The sequence below is a fragment of the Podarcis muralis genome, chromosome 11, assembly GCF_964188315.1.
Source record: "Podarcis muralis chromosome 11, rPodMur119.hap1.1, whole genome shotgun sequence".
In the NCBI taxonomy this organism is placed as follows: Eukaryota; Metazoa; Chordata; class Lepidosauria; order Squamata; family Lacertidae; genus Podarcis; species Podarcis muralis.
Window position 1 is genome coordinate 30,945,423 of NC_135665.1, and position 15,247 is coordinate 30,960,669.

Below are 15,247 nucleotides of genomic sequence, written 5' to 3' on the forward strand. Positions count from 1 at the left end.
CATAAAAAGTATCCTGGAAGACATGGGGCTGGCAAAGCTGTGGGGGTGGTGTGTGTGTGTGTGTGGTGGGGGAAGAGAAATCTGCTTTATTGTTAACCCCTTGCACGGAGGCTTCTGAAGCTGAAAGGGCAAAGGAGGGGACGCTCTTTTGTCCCAGCTGATCCTCGGCTATTCTGGGGACTCAGGTTGGTGTGAAAAGGACGAAGAGGTCACTTGAAATCGCCTTTTATCTACTCCTCTTTTCTCTCTGGATCAGCAGCTTTGAATAGGCGCCATCTAATCGCTCTTCATAGAAAGAAAGTGGGGCAAGGCTCGAAAATGCCTTCACTCTAGGAAGGAGGGGACTGGCTTGCATGATTGCGCCTAGGCCTCAAGCCAGGCGGCGGCGAGCGGAGGAATGCCTCGATCCCCACCGCGTGCGCCCCGGTTGGAGACGCGGAAGGTGGCGGAGAGGGCCGCGCTGCCTGCTCCCCTTGCCTGCATTTCACCCTGGCAGCAAGCAGGGTTGGGATGGAAGGAGTCCCTCGGCCACATTGATGGACTCGTTCCATAAATAAAATAAAATGTACCCTCCAACCACCACTCCCCATTGGCAAACAGATACAAAGGAAACCAGAGCAGGGAACAAACCTCGAAGAGGCTTCCCGCCTCTCCCATTTTTGCAAAGTCCCTGGAAGCCGAAACAATTTTCTCAAGGCTAGGACGGAACTGTTGGTCTGGTCTGGCAAATAATAATAATAAAAAGAGCGTCCGTCCGCACTCCAGATCCCGGACTTCTTTTGTAGGCTTCGCACGAGGCCCTGCTTCGTCCACTGCTGCTGAGGACACCCAGTGAATCCGAAATAAACTGATAAGGGGGCGGGCGGAGAGAGAGCGATCTCTTCCTTCCCAATAGCTGTCATGCTAAGCTAAAGTTGAACCCACAAGACACGAAAGCCAAGTCCCTGTTTGTTCAGAAACGATTTTTTTTATCCCCCCCCCCCAACCCTTGTGTGGGAGATGAGTATGTGTCTTTTTTGGCAAAAAAGAAAAGAAAAAAGAACCTGGTTAGACAGAATTATTTGTTCCTTTGCATCAGACAAGGCCTTCCTATTAATAGTCTAATGGCTTTGGCTGCAAGGAACCAAGAGCATTTCAGAGGCAGCTTCCAAATCCCTTTGCCAGGGAGTGGGGGGAAATACCTCTCTACCACTGCTGCTGCCCCTCCGACTAGAAAGAGCCACCTTTGCCGTCTGAAGAGTCCAGGGATGCTTGGAAGCTGGAAATACTTACGAATGGTGGCATGGTTGCTAGGGGCTGCCCCTTCCCACCCATGAATCTCTCCTACCTCCCAGGGCCAACCGGGCTTCCCTGAAGGCCACCTCCTGGCCACCACGCTCTTCGCATTTAAACGCCTACTAAAGGCTGCAGGTCAGAGTAAGAGCTCCCCATTGGACTTCGACCCTAGGGCTTCGGAGAGGCGGGGGCGGGAAGCCCCAACTCATCTCCCGGCCCAGTGCCACGAAGATTAAATTAAGTGGCGGAGAAACCTGGCGGATCTTCCGTGTGAAGCTCCGCTGGCGCGTCCAGGCGTCACTTTTAACGCCTTGCTTCCCCCCACTGTGCACAAGTCTTCATCAGGAAGACCCTCTTAATTCCCCCCTCCCCATCTTCAGCAGAAAGGAGCGGGGAGGTCGGCTTTTCGCCTGTTCCCTCACCTACCCCCGGCCTCATTTTCTTCACTCAAAAGTAAACATAAACGTTGCTAACTGATCCGGAATTCCTGGCTGAATGCATGCGTGTGTGTGAGAGAGAGAGCTGGGGTTCCAATCATCCCATTTGTCACAAAGAAAATGACCGGCGGTGTATTAAGCAGAACATCTGATTTATTTGATTTAGTGCTCTGGGGCCACAGCGAAGACCCCCTAAGCAATCCCCCAATGCAGAGTTAAAATTGAAAAGGAGAAGGGCGAAGAAAAAAAAAATCAAACAAAACTTAGAAGCAGCATTTAAGCCTCCTCCATTTGGCAACACTGATCACCATTCCCGAGTGGCTGGGGAAATATTGTTTTTACAAACCGCCGCAGCAGAAGGAACAAATGTTTGGGAACCACTGAACCTCTCGGTATCGATGGGAATGGGCAGAAATGGCAGAGAGAGAGAGAGAAAATCAAGGCAGTCGAAGAGAATCTGCAAAGCTGATCTAAGCTCTGGAAAAGTTTGAGCCTGGTGAGATGACCGCTTGCAAATGCAAATGCAAATGAATAAATAAACCTCAAACCGGCTAGTTTGGGGTGCAGTAGTTTAGCAAGACTAATTGCAGACAATGGAGCTGAAATGACTTTTCCAATTAGCTGCTGGTTGGAGTTTAGTTGGAGGAACTGTCAGCTCCACCGATGGGTAATTGCTTTATTGCTCACAAAACTATCATCTATTTAGAACATATGTGCTAATTACTGTGGATGGGCGTTGGGGAAAAAAAAAAGGGAGACCATAAATCTATTAGCACTTGAAAAAAAGTCCATGGGGCTTGTGAGCAGCACGAACTCCTTTTCCACATTATGATTTGAGGGGAAGAATGGTGTGAGTGATAAGCGACTCTCTTCCCCAATGCAACATCTGAATTAAACCCATCCGGGAAGACAATGCAAACAAGCGGCCCGACCCACAAGCCGGAGTAGGGGATTTATACCGGGTTTGTGCCACTGGAGTGAGGACGGGTACAAATCAATCTTCAAAGCATACTGCTTTGGGTTAATTGAATTTTGGGAGGGAGGGTTGTCTGACATTGGTCAATTTCAGATGCGAGCGCTTAGTTTTAAGAGAGCCGCAGAAGGAGCAGTCCGGTCTCCTCAATCAACCACGGCCATAAATCACTTTCCCTCCTTTCCCCCACCCCAGCCTGTTTCCCCACCCCAAAAGATTAGTTTAGAAATCTTTTAATTGGATTATTCTAGAAAATTAATCTCCTTTCGGCTGACTAAATTTTGTGTACCAAATATTGAAAATTAAATCCGCCTCATTTAAGGGTGGGGGGTAGGCGGGATGAGTGAGGGCTCCTGTTGCCTTTGGATGGGTTAGTTGTTGGGGGTTTTTTTAGAACGAGGACACGAGTAAGAGAAATGGCATAGGGGGCAAAAAAGAGCAACATAAGGTGTTCAGAGCTCCCCAAAAAAGCAACATCACCCACCCAACAGCAGAAAGTTGGTTTTCTAGTTTATATAAGAGTGCTATTATAAGGCGATAGCACAGAGCTGGTAAGTATCCGGGATAGAAGCAGAAGACTCAGATGAGGGTAGTTGTTGTTACTATTTTAAAGAAAAGAAAAGCTTGCCAGCATCGGGGGGGGGGGGAGTTTTTTAAACTGGAACCTCATAGGTTACTCAAAAGAGGCAAAGTGGCAGGGAATCTCTGCCTTCAAACAAGCTGCTGACCGGCAACATTCTGTTCCGGGCATTTCCCCACACTTTCTCTTTCCTTTGGGTGTGTGTGTGTGTGTGTGTGTGTGTGTGTGTGTGTGTAAGTGAGCGAGCTAGGAGAGAGATAAAGAGAAAGAGATTTCCCCCGTCTCTTTCAAGACGAATTCTGGGTAGAGTTGCTGGAGAAGCGCAAGGAGGGTTTCTGCTTTCTTCCTCAAGCTCTCCGAGTTCCCCCATCACGTCTTCTGTTACTCCCCGCCAACCCACCTGTGACACCTGGAAGTCACACCCACACCGAAAATCAATGGGGTTTCATTCCTGGTTTGTGTGATGAGAAAGAGAGCGAGATAAGAAATCGGATGTCACAAAACCAATTTAGGAGGATTGGATAGTTCTCAGAGTCACAAACGTGTGCACGTGCATTTATTTGCCTTTTAATCAGCGCTTGCTGCTAATTTACAATTCAGTTGTAGTTCCTTTTTTTTTTTTTTTTGAGACAAACGATCTCCTCCCAATCTGCAATTTCACCTGAAATTCTTTCTCCTTTATTTCAAGCTGTTCCGCAAGTTCTTCCAGGACCCTTCCCGCTCCAACCTTCTACCTCTGAACTTTCTAGCCTTCAGATTTTTCCCTAGTATATTTAATTCTCCCCTTATCGGGGTTGCGTGGAGTGGTGTTTTTTATTTTATTTTAAAGACCTGTTAAGGCAGAGATCAGGAGTCAGAGCTCCATTTTTGGCCGCCTGCTGGGATTTCCTGAGCGAGATCACGACATCTCTCTGAAATGGGATACCTCACTTTTAAGCTCAATGTAGCTGTTAATAGCAGCCCTCTGAGGTGTGGTTAATTGGTGGGGATAAAGGCGTAATGACTTCACAGGGAGACTGCAATGATCCTTTAATGTACCTTAAAGAAGCACACGCACACGGGTGACATGGCATCGCTTTGCAGAGGAGCATTTTAAAAGTGGAGTCTTCGTAGGAAACAAATTTGTCCCTGGAACGTGATGATCTGCGCAAACAAGGGGAGAGGGAGGGAGGGAGCGAGTTTGTGTTTGTGTGTTTAAAGGCAATGAATTTAAGATTGAGTAAATAAACTTACTGGGGAAGTGCGAAGCGAGAAAGTAAATGGTAATGATAGGGTGGGGATAAAGGCCCGAGAAGCTCTTTGGTCTTGGGAAATGACGGTTTTCAAGCCGGTCTACCTCTCAGGGTTGTCGTACTATACTGAGCTCCACCGGAGGAAGGCGAGATACAAAGAAGCAACGTTAAGCAGGGGTCCGCTCATCCTTCTTTCCCAAACTCAAAGGTGGTGAGTGATTCTCTCTCTCCTGCGCTCGGCCTCTCCCCACAGCAGCCGACCTTTAGGCCATGCTAGCTGGGCGTGAAGTCAAGGTTGCGACTGCAGAGCCGGATCAGATCTCACTCCTTTCAAGCGGTGGCGTGGAGTTTTCACTGCCAGCCGACTGTCCCTCGGTTGGGGAAAAGACAAAGTGAATTGGGATGTTGTTCCTCGGGAGGGAGTCTCCCTATGGCTTGGATACCGAGCAAACATGCAATAGGATCCTCCGGCGCTTCGTCCTATCCTGAACGTCTTACGGTCATATGCAAGAGTAAAGAGTGCAGCGTAGGTAAGGAGAAACTGATACAGATTTGGCAGAGCGGAAGACTGCGATGTGCTCGCAGTCCAAATCCAGCCTTCGCCTATTAGTATACGATCAGTGACAATGAAAGCTCTATACACACACACACACACGTGTGCCTGCATTTCTTGGCATCTGAGAAACGCACCAGTCACAGAAACGAACAGAACGCGTGTTTGTGAAACCGGAGTTCTCTCTTCGCTCTGGTTGCAATTCTCCTCAGGGTTCCACTTAGATCAATGGAACTTTCTCCCAACCAAGGGAGCAGAAGATTGCAGCTGTCTCTAGTGTGTTATGTCCAATACTTTTATAGGGCGTTTACTCGCTTGTGCTGTGTACTTATTGTGTACTCAATCTACATAACACAGGAGCCAACTACTAGGGGCCGAGGTTCCCTCGTCCCCCCATTAAAGATTTGAGGGGGCCGGGCCACCCCAAAGTTGATGGGCATTGCCATTCAAATGGTGTTTGTGCGCCGATTCTGTGATGCGGGGATTGCCTGAGCCCCCCCCCCGCAATATTTTAACCCCTTTGACACCACTGCGACGTACATTCCTACCGGAGCCCCTATATACTGTGCACACGGGTCTGCTTTGACATGCACAGGAGATTACTTTGCACAGATACACATATTGCTATATAAACACACCGCATGCAGTACCTCTGCCCTATTTTAGCGAACGCATTGCTCTCTCTCTCACACACACATAGGTAAAAGTGTACATGTATGTGAAAAGTGTGCATGTGTCCAAATGTCGCCCCAGGAGTTAGCGGTAGAATAGAGGAAGGTAAACACTCCGGCGCGAGGTCATCGCTCTTCGCCGTGTCTCTGTTACTTTCCCACATCTCGCAAGGAAAATGAAGTGAAACTTAACACCTTCCCTTTCCTGTGTGCTTTGTTAAACTCTTCCTTTTGCCTCAGTCCAGTTTCTTCTCTCCCCGCGCTCCCGCGAATGAAATGTGGACGTCCTGACTCTTTAGTAACCAGATCTTCAAGACTTACTAGGAAACCAGAGCTATTGGAATTTGGAATCGATGTTATTGCTTCCAAGTGAATTTGTCCAGCCCTATATCTTTAGACGCACCCAAACTCACCGAAAATCGATGGATGCTTAACTCTGCATAGGATCGGGCTGAAAGTGTTTTGGCTGGGGATGTTAAGAACCACCGTCTAATATATGTTAAAGGCGCCCAATGTGTCCTGGGATCAGGGCCTCCAGGAAAGTCACGCACAAACTCGACCTCCTCCCCTGTTGTCTGTTTGCTTTTGCTTCGGGAGCTGCGGAAGCGATTTATGCTTCCAATAGATCCGAACCTTCATCTCCCAGGTTCGAGTTCTTTCTGAAAGCAGAGAGAGGGAGTTAAAGTCGATCGCAGGTGTTTTAGCTCCAACTGTCGCACTTTCATCTGCATCTCTCAGATCCCCGAAGCAGAAAGACGCCGTATCACACGCCCCGGCACCCGGGGCAGGGATCTAGTTCAGCTTCCCACAACCTGGAGCTTCCCCAATCAGCTTCAGACTACAACTCCCATCCGCTCAGCCTATGGGGTTTAATGGGGAAACCAGTTTAGTGGTGCACAATCCAGGTTGAGCCAGTTTAGATCCCTACCTAGGGACGTGTCAGCTCTGCCCACATAAAGCCAGGCGTTTAAGGTCGAGTTCTGGCTCGCTTCTCACGTTATCCGGAGGTGGGAGGAAGGGAGACGGACAAAAACCCCCAAAACCAAACCTCTTTAAATTATAGCAAGGTAGCATTTCTCTGTTTTTCGACATCAGAAATGCAGACCTTGGCTCTCTCCCTCCCTTGCCCCATCTCGTTGCTTTTGGCCTTACAGTTGCTTGGATTTGTTTCAGACTGACCAGACCTCTGTCCTGAGAGAGTCACGTTAACTGGACAGCTTCCGTGCCCGCTTACATGGAAGGAAGCCTCCTAACATAAAAGGGAGCTGACTTCGGAGTAAGATTAAAGGAAGGCCGTAAGGTTGGATTTTGGAGAAATTGTCCGCGCTCTGTGTTAATTCTCGCCCCTTTCGCCAGCACTCTAAGCGTGCGATCCCAGAGCTCCATTTCCCATTCATGAGCTCTGTCCATCCCTGGATTCTAGAGTGTTTGACTGCATGTGTCAGAAAGGAAGGATCCCCGTTTCCCTTTCATGTACATTAAAATATCCCCTGTGTGGATTTTTTCTCTGCTCCAGAACCAAGGTTGCTATGATTTCAACAACAAAAAAGCAGGCGGCTATATTTGTATATGTTCCGCGCGCACAACTAGAATCGTATCGATTTAATTCATTTCAGTTTCTCATTAGTGTAGTGATCCTCCGTATTTGGAATCGTCTCGACTTTGGGTGCAGAAAGCAATCCTGGCAATAAAGTTGTGCAACCCTTGTAAACCAGCGAAGTCCTTTACCTCGTAAAAACTCGGGCCTGGTCAGAACCCCTTCTCTGAAGCAGTGAAACCAGAAAGGTCGACTTTGAAGTCCTCCTTTTGATTCAAGTTCTCCGACATAACGGCTTCGTGGACCCGGCTGAGCGGGGACGTGAGTGGCAGCTTTCGTCCCGATCCTATGCACTGTCTACTCAGAAGCAAGGTTCACCGAGGGCAAGCGCGGGTAATGCTAGACTTAATGGTATTAAGGAGCTGCCCCCGCCCCATTAGATGGCAACGTGTATCATTTCAGGTCAAAATGTGGGATGTCTTTGGGGTTCCACTTGCTCATTCTCCTGCCTGCGGGTGGGATTTCCTGCGGCGATCGTTGTAGCTTTGAGAACTTCTTTCTGGGCTCTTCCTCGGGAGTAAGCCCCATTCAGTTCCGTGGAACTTGCTTCTGAGCCGGCCCGCTGTTAAGTCTCTGGCCTTTGGGGCAGGAGAAGGAGAACGGCGCGCAACTTGGAACAGAAGCGAATCTCCCGCACCTGCCCTCCCTGCGCGTCGGAGCAGAGAAGCGCAGCTTCCCATTAAACGCGATGCACCCGTAACCGGCGCGCCTGGGTGACGGATCTGCGCCTGTCCAGGTGTATATTGGGACATAGATCTGGAGAACACCGGCTGGTAAGGAGAGGCGAAGAGCGCTCTCTGTTATGATTAGGCTTTCTGGGCTGTTTTGCAGCTCATAAGGCACAATTAGATTGGAACCTGTAAAACAGACTGCGGGAGCAGGGGAAGAAAGGGGAAAAAGACGGAGAGCCGGCGAACGGAGACCTTTATGAAACTAATAAAGCATATTCTCCACCTGGGGGAAAGGACAGCTCTTTAGGCACAGCGTGCTAGCAACTAGAGGGGGGGGGGGGAGGCTGGGATCCATAAACCACGAAGCAAGAGAGCAGGCAGGGCAAGGCCGCCTTCTGGGAGCCTGCCTGAGGACGTTCCTTGGCCTTCTGCCCTACTAACCACACGCACCATTCCTCGAGAGTAAATCCCCTGGAACTCATTGGCACTTGATTCCGAGGAGACGCGCGTGGGGAATCGGGTCGCGTGGCTGCGACCTCTCAAGCTGGCTTCCTACTAGAAAAGGAAGGGAATTCCAAGCAAACTCCCGCAGCCTCTTTTGGAAGAGCGTTACAGAGACTGGCAGGCGGCAGGCACATCATGTCACTGCGGAGCCTCCAGGCCTTGGCCGAGAGGTCAACGGGGCCGGGGGCAGAGCAGTTTCAGGGGCGGTGAGAGCAGAGCGGGGCCCAAGCTTTTGTTCCTTCCAGCAGGAGAAAGCCTCTAGAGTCCCCGTCAAAGGGGAAGGGGCGCGTGCTGGGAACCCGACCTCGGAGGTTTGCGCAGCCCGAAGGAGGAGGAGGAGCACCACCCGGGGAATGCCCATCAACGCCTTGTCGGCTTCTCCTTGCATTCAATGGGAGCTTTCTTTCTGGATTGCACCCTGGGGGCCCCCGCTCCCCTTGGCGCTGAACTTCGAAATCGGCCCCTTGAGCTCCATGAGATTGTCTCTAAAGAGTGGAGGAGGCTCAGCTGTGTAGGAAAGCGCGCTTCAGACCCGGGATAGGGAGCGGCGAATGCCTGTAGGCGCGTGCAGAGCGCGCTACCCCCTCCTCACAAAGTAAACTCAAAGGACAGGGCTTAATGCTGGGGGTACCACTTTTCTATTCGAAAACCAACAACTGGCTGTGTCTAACCCTGCCAGCCTAATAAAGAACCACACTCCGTTTCCTTCCCCTTCCCCATCATCTTTCTTTCTCCCTCGCCTTCTCTTCTTATTTCTCTAGCCTGCGGGGATAGACTGTGCGACGTTCCAATTTTTGAGGCATTTAATTCTCACCCGCCCCCACTTTTTTCCTGGGAGGCCCCCTTTGTGAGAATGTTAAGGAAGGTAGGAGAGGATATATTGTTTTGATATTATCCCTCCTCACTCACGCTAGTGAGTAAACAGCAGAGCACATTCCCTTTGCAACTTATTGGAAACAAATTGATGATTCGTTAGAATCCTTTAATTAAGCAATCCAGCCTGGCTTGTTCCTGGTAAGTTTCCCTTTTTATTTCCCTCTTAAAATAATAACAACACAACATAGTCTTCTTTAAAAGTAAGAATAAAGTTTGACTCATATTCAGTTCACAGCAGTAATCTGCAGGCAGGCTTTATCCTGTGGTTCCAGTGAGAAGAAGCCTGAGCTACATCTCAGACTTTCTGCTTGTGGGCTCCATCCTATGTGAAGGTTGAGCCATGCATTGGCTAAGAGCCAGGAGAGCGAGAGTTGAAGACTAAGAGTCCAAGAGTCCATGAGAGAGAAGGTTGCATGGCCAGCCCTTTTATCTGGTCAGCTAGGGTCACACCCATCTACCCTGGTCACACACAGGAGGAGGAAGCTCCAGAGCAGGTATGACAAGAAGTCCTCCCTGTCTGGAGCCGCATTCCCCCGTGTGTCCATTCTAGGCAACAGGAAAATGATGTACTTGACTGCTCTAGTAATAATATCTCCCACACCCTTCGCCTTCAGCAATTACCTAAGTGGCAGAAATTCAGCAGGTGGAGCTTTTCCAGACACAGAGATGGAGAGATAGAAACAGTTCCACCTGTTTAGTTTTTGCCTCTGGGTCATTACGAAAGAGCTATGCCAGAAAAAAAAAGTTGGCAGCCCTACTTGGATTCCTTAGCAGACACTTTGTGTCCTTCCTCTCTGGGATGGTCACTCTTATCTGCCAGCTCCCAGGCCTGAAGCATAGAGATTTTTCAGGTGTGTGTGTGTGTGTACAGATTATAAATGTGTGTGTTACATACACTTCCATTTCTGGCTTTAACCTCTATTATGTTGCACCTGGTGGATTGTAAGACTCTTGAGATCTGAAAGTTGGCCTGTTTGAGGCCTCCTTGAAGATTATTGAGAAAGGCAGGGGGCTTTCTGTGAAATCCCAGGAACATCTAATTGGAAGTAATTCCCACTGGATTCAGTGGGACTTACTGCTGGGCAGGGATTGCAACCTGAAAACATCTTCTTTGCAATTAACAGACAATATGTATGCAAGACATATATGTATATGTATATAACTGAGCACAACATTAAATAGTTCTGCAAAAAGTGTTTTAATTTGCTGACTGAGTATGTTGATTGAATTTATCTGGAGAAGGGGATTGAAAACTGTATATTTTTTTGGTATTGTCATATTATAAATGTTTACTGTTGTAAGCTACCTTGGCTGGGCACTGTCCAGAAAGGTAGATTAGTTTTTTTTTTAAAATGAAAACCACCACAAAAAATGCTGGTGCTTTTTTATGGACAACTTGCAATACTGTACATAGTCTTAATTTTTAAATGCACAATCTCTTCCTCCCTACCTTGAACAGCTAGTGTCTACACAGGAGAATCTGCCATAAATCTTGCTTAGAAAGGTTATAATCCATAATTTGGCCTACCAAGCATTTTGAGCTACCTGTCACCAGACTTTCATACACACAGCAAAGTAGGAAATATTTTGAGTCATTCAACTTATCATGCTTTTAACCGATTAACTAGGTAGGTCACTCTACAAGAGATGTCATTTTATCTCTCTACGCAATATGCAGCAATATTGAAAGAGCATTTTTAATGTAGAGTAGATAGGCTCCCAAACTCCAAAAAGAAATCATGGCTATTATTTTATTCACTAGGAGGACCCCCTCCCCACAACAGAAAGGATTGTCCAGAGCAGGAAATGGTTTATAACAGTGTCCTGTTTGGCAGGTTTTTATTCTCTATTATTTTGCTTTATAGATTAAAATTCCATTTAAATAGCTATGGGTGCAATCCACTCCATACTGATTTGAAAAAGCTTGGATTGCTCAGAGTATTTTCAACCTGTTCTTATTAAGCCTTTTGGGTCATCATACCGATTAACTGACCGCTTCTAACCTCTGCAATCTGTTTGACATTAGCTTAGGTTGACATAATAATATTGTTGACATAATATATTCTGTGCTATTTATAGATGCCAGCCAATACAGCAGAGTAATATCTCCTTAAGCTTGCATCCCAGTGTTTAAACAGACTACTCAGGAAAGTTCAGGTCTTTTCCAGATCAAGGATTCTAGGACTGAAATACTGTGCACCCTTGCTTTGGAGATAGTGCAATCGAAATGAGCAGGACTTACTTGTAAGTAAACATGAATAGGACTGGCCTGCCCCAATGAAGGGCTTCAGTCTTGTGGATATGGCATAAAGATGTATAGGCAAGAATAGGTCTAACACATGCAAAAGCATGTTTACTCAGAATAGGCTCCAAGGAGTTTCGGTGGGCCTTACTCCTTAGTACGTAGGGCTGTACAGGATTTCAGCCTCAGTCTGAATTGACTGCTCCTTAAACCACCCTTTAAATGCAGTCCGGGAACCAGTGGTCCTCCAGAAACTGCTGGACCGCAACTCCCATAATCCCTGATCATTGACCATGCTGGCTGGGGCTGATGGGAGTTGAAGTTCAACAACACCTGGAGGCTGCAGGTTGCCCATCACTGCCCTTAATATTTTGATAGCTCAAATGTGGCACCCCCCCCCGCCGCCATTCCCAGTACATGATTATAGGTGAAACCATTCTTCTTTCTTTTCCAAGCTATGCTAGTGATTGTGAACATAGGCTGAAGAGTTAAATGTTGTTTCAAAACACTTAATTCAGAGTTAAGCTGTGCAGCTTCTGTTCGTGTTGCACCACTCAAAAGACAGTGGCTGTGTTACCAGCAAGCCCAGGGTTCTTTCTGGTAACGCTGCCAAGAGATTTTGAAACCTGCTTCTATCAAAAACGATCGGAATATCTCCTTCCTTGTAATAAAAGCAAAGTGCTGAGCCAGATGTTGTAATAAGTCCGGTTGATGTGTGAGCAGGTAATATAGGCAGGAGTGACACTGTTAACAAAAAACATCTAATTAACAGTGACTTCATTTGATTGGGAGGATGAAAAAGCCTTTTTAAATCAATCCAGATTTACTGGCCTCGGCACAGCCAATTTATGACTCTGGAGGATGAACAGAGTCTGCTTTCCCTCAAGATGTCATCTGAGGGGGGAATAAGGGGCTAGGTGAAGTCATTTGGTTCGCCTGTGGAAACTCCAGGAGTCCTCCTGCTTTTGGGATTGAAGTCCGTGCTGCTTCTTCATTTTATTAGGAACAGGCCAAGCCCATCAATGAGGCTCTCCGGAATATCTTGAAGCAATTAGGCCCTCCCAATTAGCATACTTCTCCCGACCCCAAGAGCTTCTCCAGGTCCTTGCATTAGGCAGCTCTTTAAAGATGAAAAACTTGAACACAGCATGGACTTGAAGGGGTGAGACCACATTCTTCAACAAGCCTATCCCCAGTGGGAAGAAAACAGTTGTTGTGGATCATGGCTAAAACACCATTATCTCATCTGTCCCAACAATAGGATTTCCTCTAGGCCTTGAAAGGGGTCCCAAAACTATTGTTTATAAGTCTTTAAGGTCCTGGGGTGCCTTAAAGATTTATTCATTTATTTGGCTATTAGATTGTGATAAGCAAGGGAGGAATAGTTTGCTGAACACAGATAGCTTCTCTTATTGTGGTGTCATGATATGCAATTTTTAAAGGCATCCTGGAAACTTACTCAGGCTCAGTCACTAGCTGATCTTGTGAATGGCAAGTCCTGTATTTTAAGGCTAGGGGTGGGGCAGGGTGGGGGGCTGACGACAGTGAGTTTAGATACCCTCAATGATGAGGGAAATGCACTTTGCACATGTTTAGAAGCATTCTTGTTTGTGACTGGTTTGGAGCCTTAGGGTGGATAGGTTCTGGAGACTGACCTCTATGAACACTGGTTGAGTTAAGCCCTGCCTTGCAATTAAGACAGGGATTTGAACCCAAAGCTAAGTTCTGAGCTGTGCACAGAGTCACAGGTAAGCCAGGTAAGGATTGCCAGGCCAACATTCAATGGCAGCTATATCCATGATGCTTCTGCTCGTCCAAGGGGACAAATATGCTCAGTTTTATGCACTAATCAAATTGCCGGCAACATATCTTACAAACAGCATAGGGGTGCAAGGGGGAGGAAGTGTGGATTTTAGGGACTCGTTTGTGTATTTCTGTTTTTCTCCTATGGAGCCCCTTGTCAGCAGACAGCATTTGCCTCCCCCCTCTTGCTCCCTGCAGTACTTAAGCTATTGCTGAAGAAATTAAGAGGAAGCTTTATTTCCCCTTTGCTTTTCAAGGCAAGATCTATAATTATGCCACTGTTAAGGTAAGAGGAAAGGGAAAGGGGTAGGTTGGGAGAGTAAGGGAGGAAGGCTGAGGGGCTCAGAGAGCTTGCATTGCTTTCAAGTAAAAAAAGGGTAAAGGACCCCTGGACGGTTAAGTCCAGTCAAAGGTGACTATGGGGTTCTGGCGCTCTTCTCACTTTCAGTCTGAGGGAGCTGGCATTTGTCCACAGACAGATTTCTGGGTCATGTGGCCAGCATGACCAAACCGCTTCTGGCACAATAGGACACGGTGATGGAAACCAGAGAGTGCACGGAAACACCGTTTACCTTCCCACCACAGTGGTACCTATTTATTTACTCGCACTGGCATGCTTTCGAACTGCTAGGTTGGCAGGAGCTGGGACCGAGCAACGGGAGCTCACCCCGTCGCGGGGATTTGAACCGCCAACCTTCAAATCGCCAACCAAGAGGCTCAGTGGCTTAGACCACAGCGCCTCCCGCCTCCCTGCATTATGCATTTCATAATGCATAATGCATTATGCTTTCAGCCATAATGGAAGACACTCATGGTTGATATTAGATGGGGTGGCTGTATGCTGGAATCAGATCACTTAAGGCTTTCATGCTAAAAACCAGTATCTTAACTTTTTACTGGCATGGTATAAACTTTATGCTTGGAAGGGTTAGAGAGCTTTAGGATCATGAGGAGCATTTGCTTTCCTCATGACCTTGTGGTGTGAGCTAGGTCAAAGTTCTTTTAGGTTTTCAGATGGTAGCAGAGAGACTATTACTGGTCCCAAGTAAGCTTGGGCAGGGATTTGATTCCAGGTTCAGAATCTTACTTGTCCATGCCTATGGAACCTTTTAGGTTACATTACATTAAAGGTCTCAGCTTGTGTAGAACTGGTCTGGAAACTTGTCTCCCAACGGGGTTAGGTTGGTGAGTCACCGGCAGCATAATGATAATGTTGCTGTTCCAGTATCACAGGCTTCCTCAAACTTGGCCCTCCAGATGTTTTTGGCCTACAACTCCCATGCTCCCTAGCTAGCAGGGCCAGTGGTCAGGGATGATGGGAATTGTAGTCTCAAAACATCTGGAGTTTGAGAAAGCCTCCAGTATTTGCTCTGAATTCCTACTGTGTCCAAGGCAGAATTCAAGGTCAATGATTTTAAGTTAACCCTAAGTGACTTGGATCCACTATGCCACCACATAGTGGAGGCTGCTTCTATTAGGTTGTATTAAGCACTGCCCAACCAGCCTCAATCTGTCTTCCTGTTGACCTGTCTTCTTATTTACAATCATTCCAGGGGATAGCACGGCCTATCAGTTTCCTCCTCCTTGGTCTCAGTGTTGCAAGAGGAGCCAACACTCAGCAGAGAGGAGGATGAGGACTAGAGTAGAACTTGTTTACTCAGGCTCTGATTCCACATACTGTTTGATGCCCCCCCTTCTGCCCTATCAGTCTGAATGAGCACCAGTCACCACAATATGTTCTGTCAACTAAACAGAGGTGGATTTAGGGCAATGCAACAGCTTTTACTGCACTGGGCGCTGAGTCTAGGGGGTGCTGTAGGGTGTCCCAACTAT

At 47.6% G+C, this 15,247-nt stretch overlaps 1 long non-coding RNA gene across 3 annotated transcripts in view; it reads left to right on the forward strand.

Moving 5' to 3' along the window:
- The window catches only part of LOC114606288 (uncharacterized), an 86,265-nt gene that overhangs the window by 7,371 nt on the left and 63,647 nt on the right, over positions 1-15,247 (forward strand). The window lies entirely within an intron of this gene.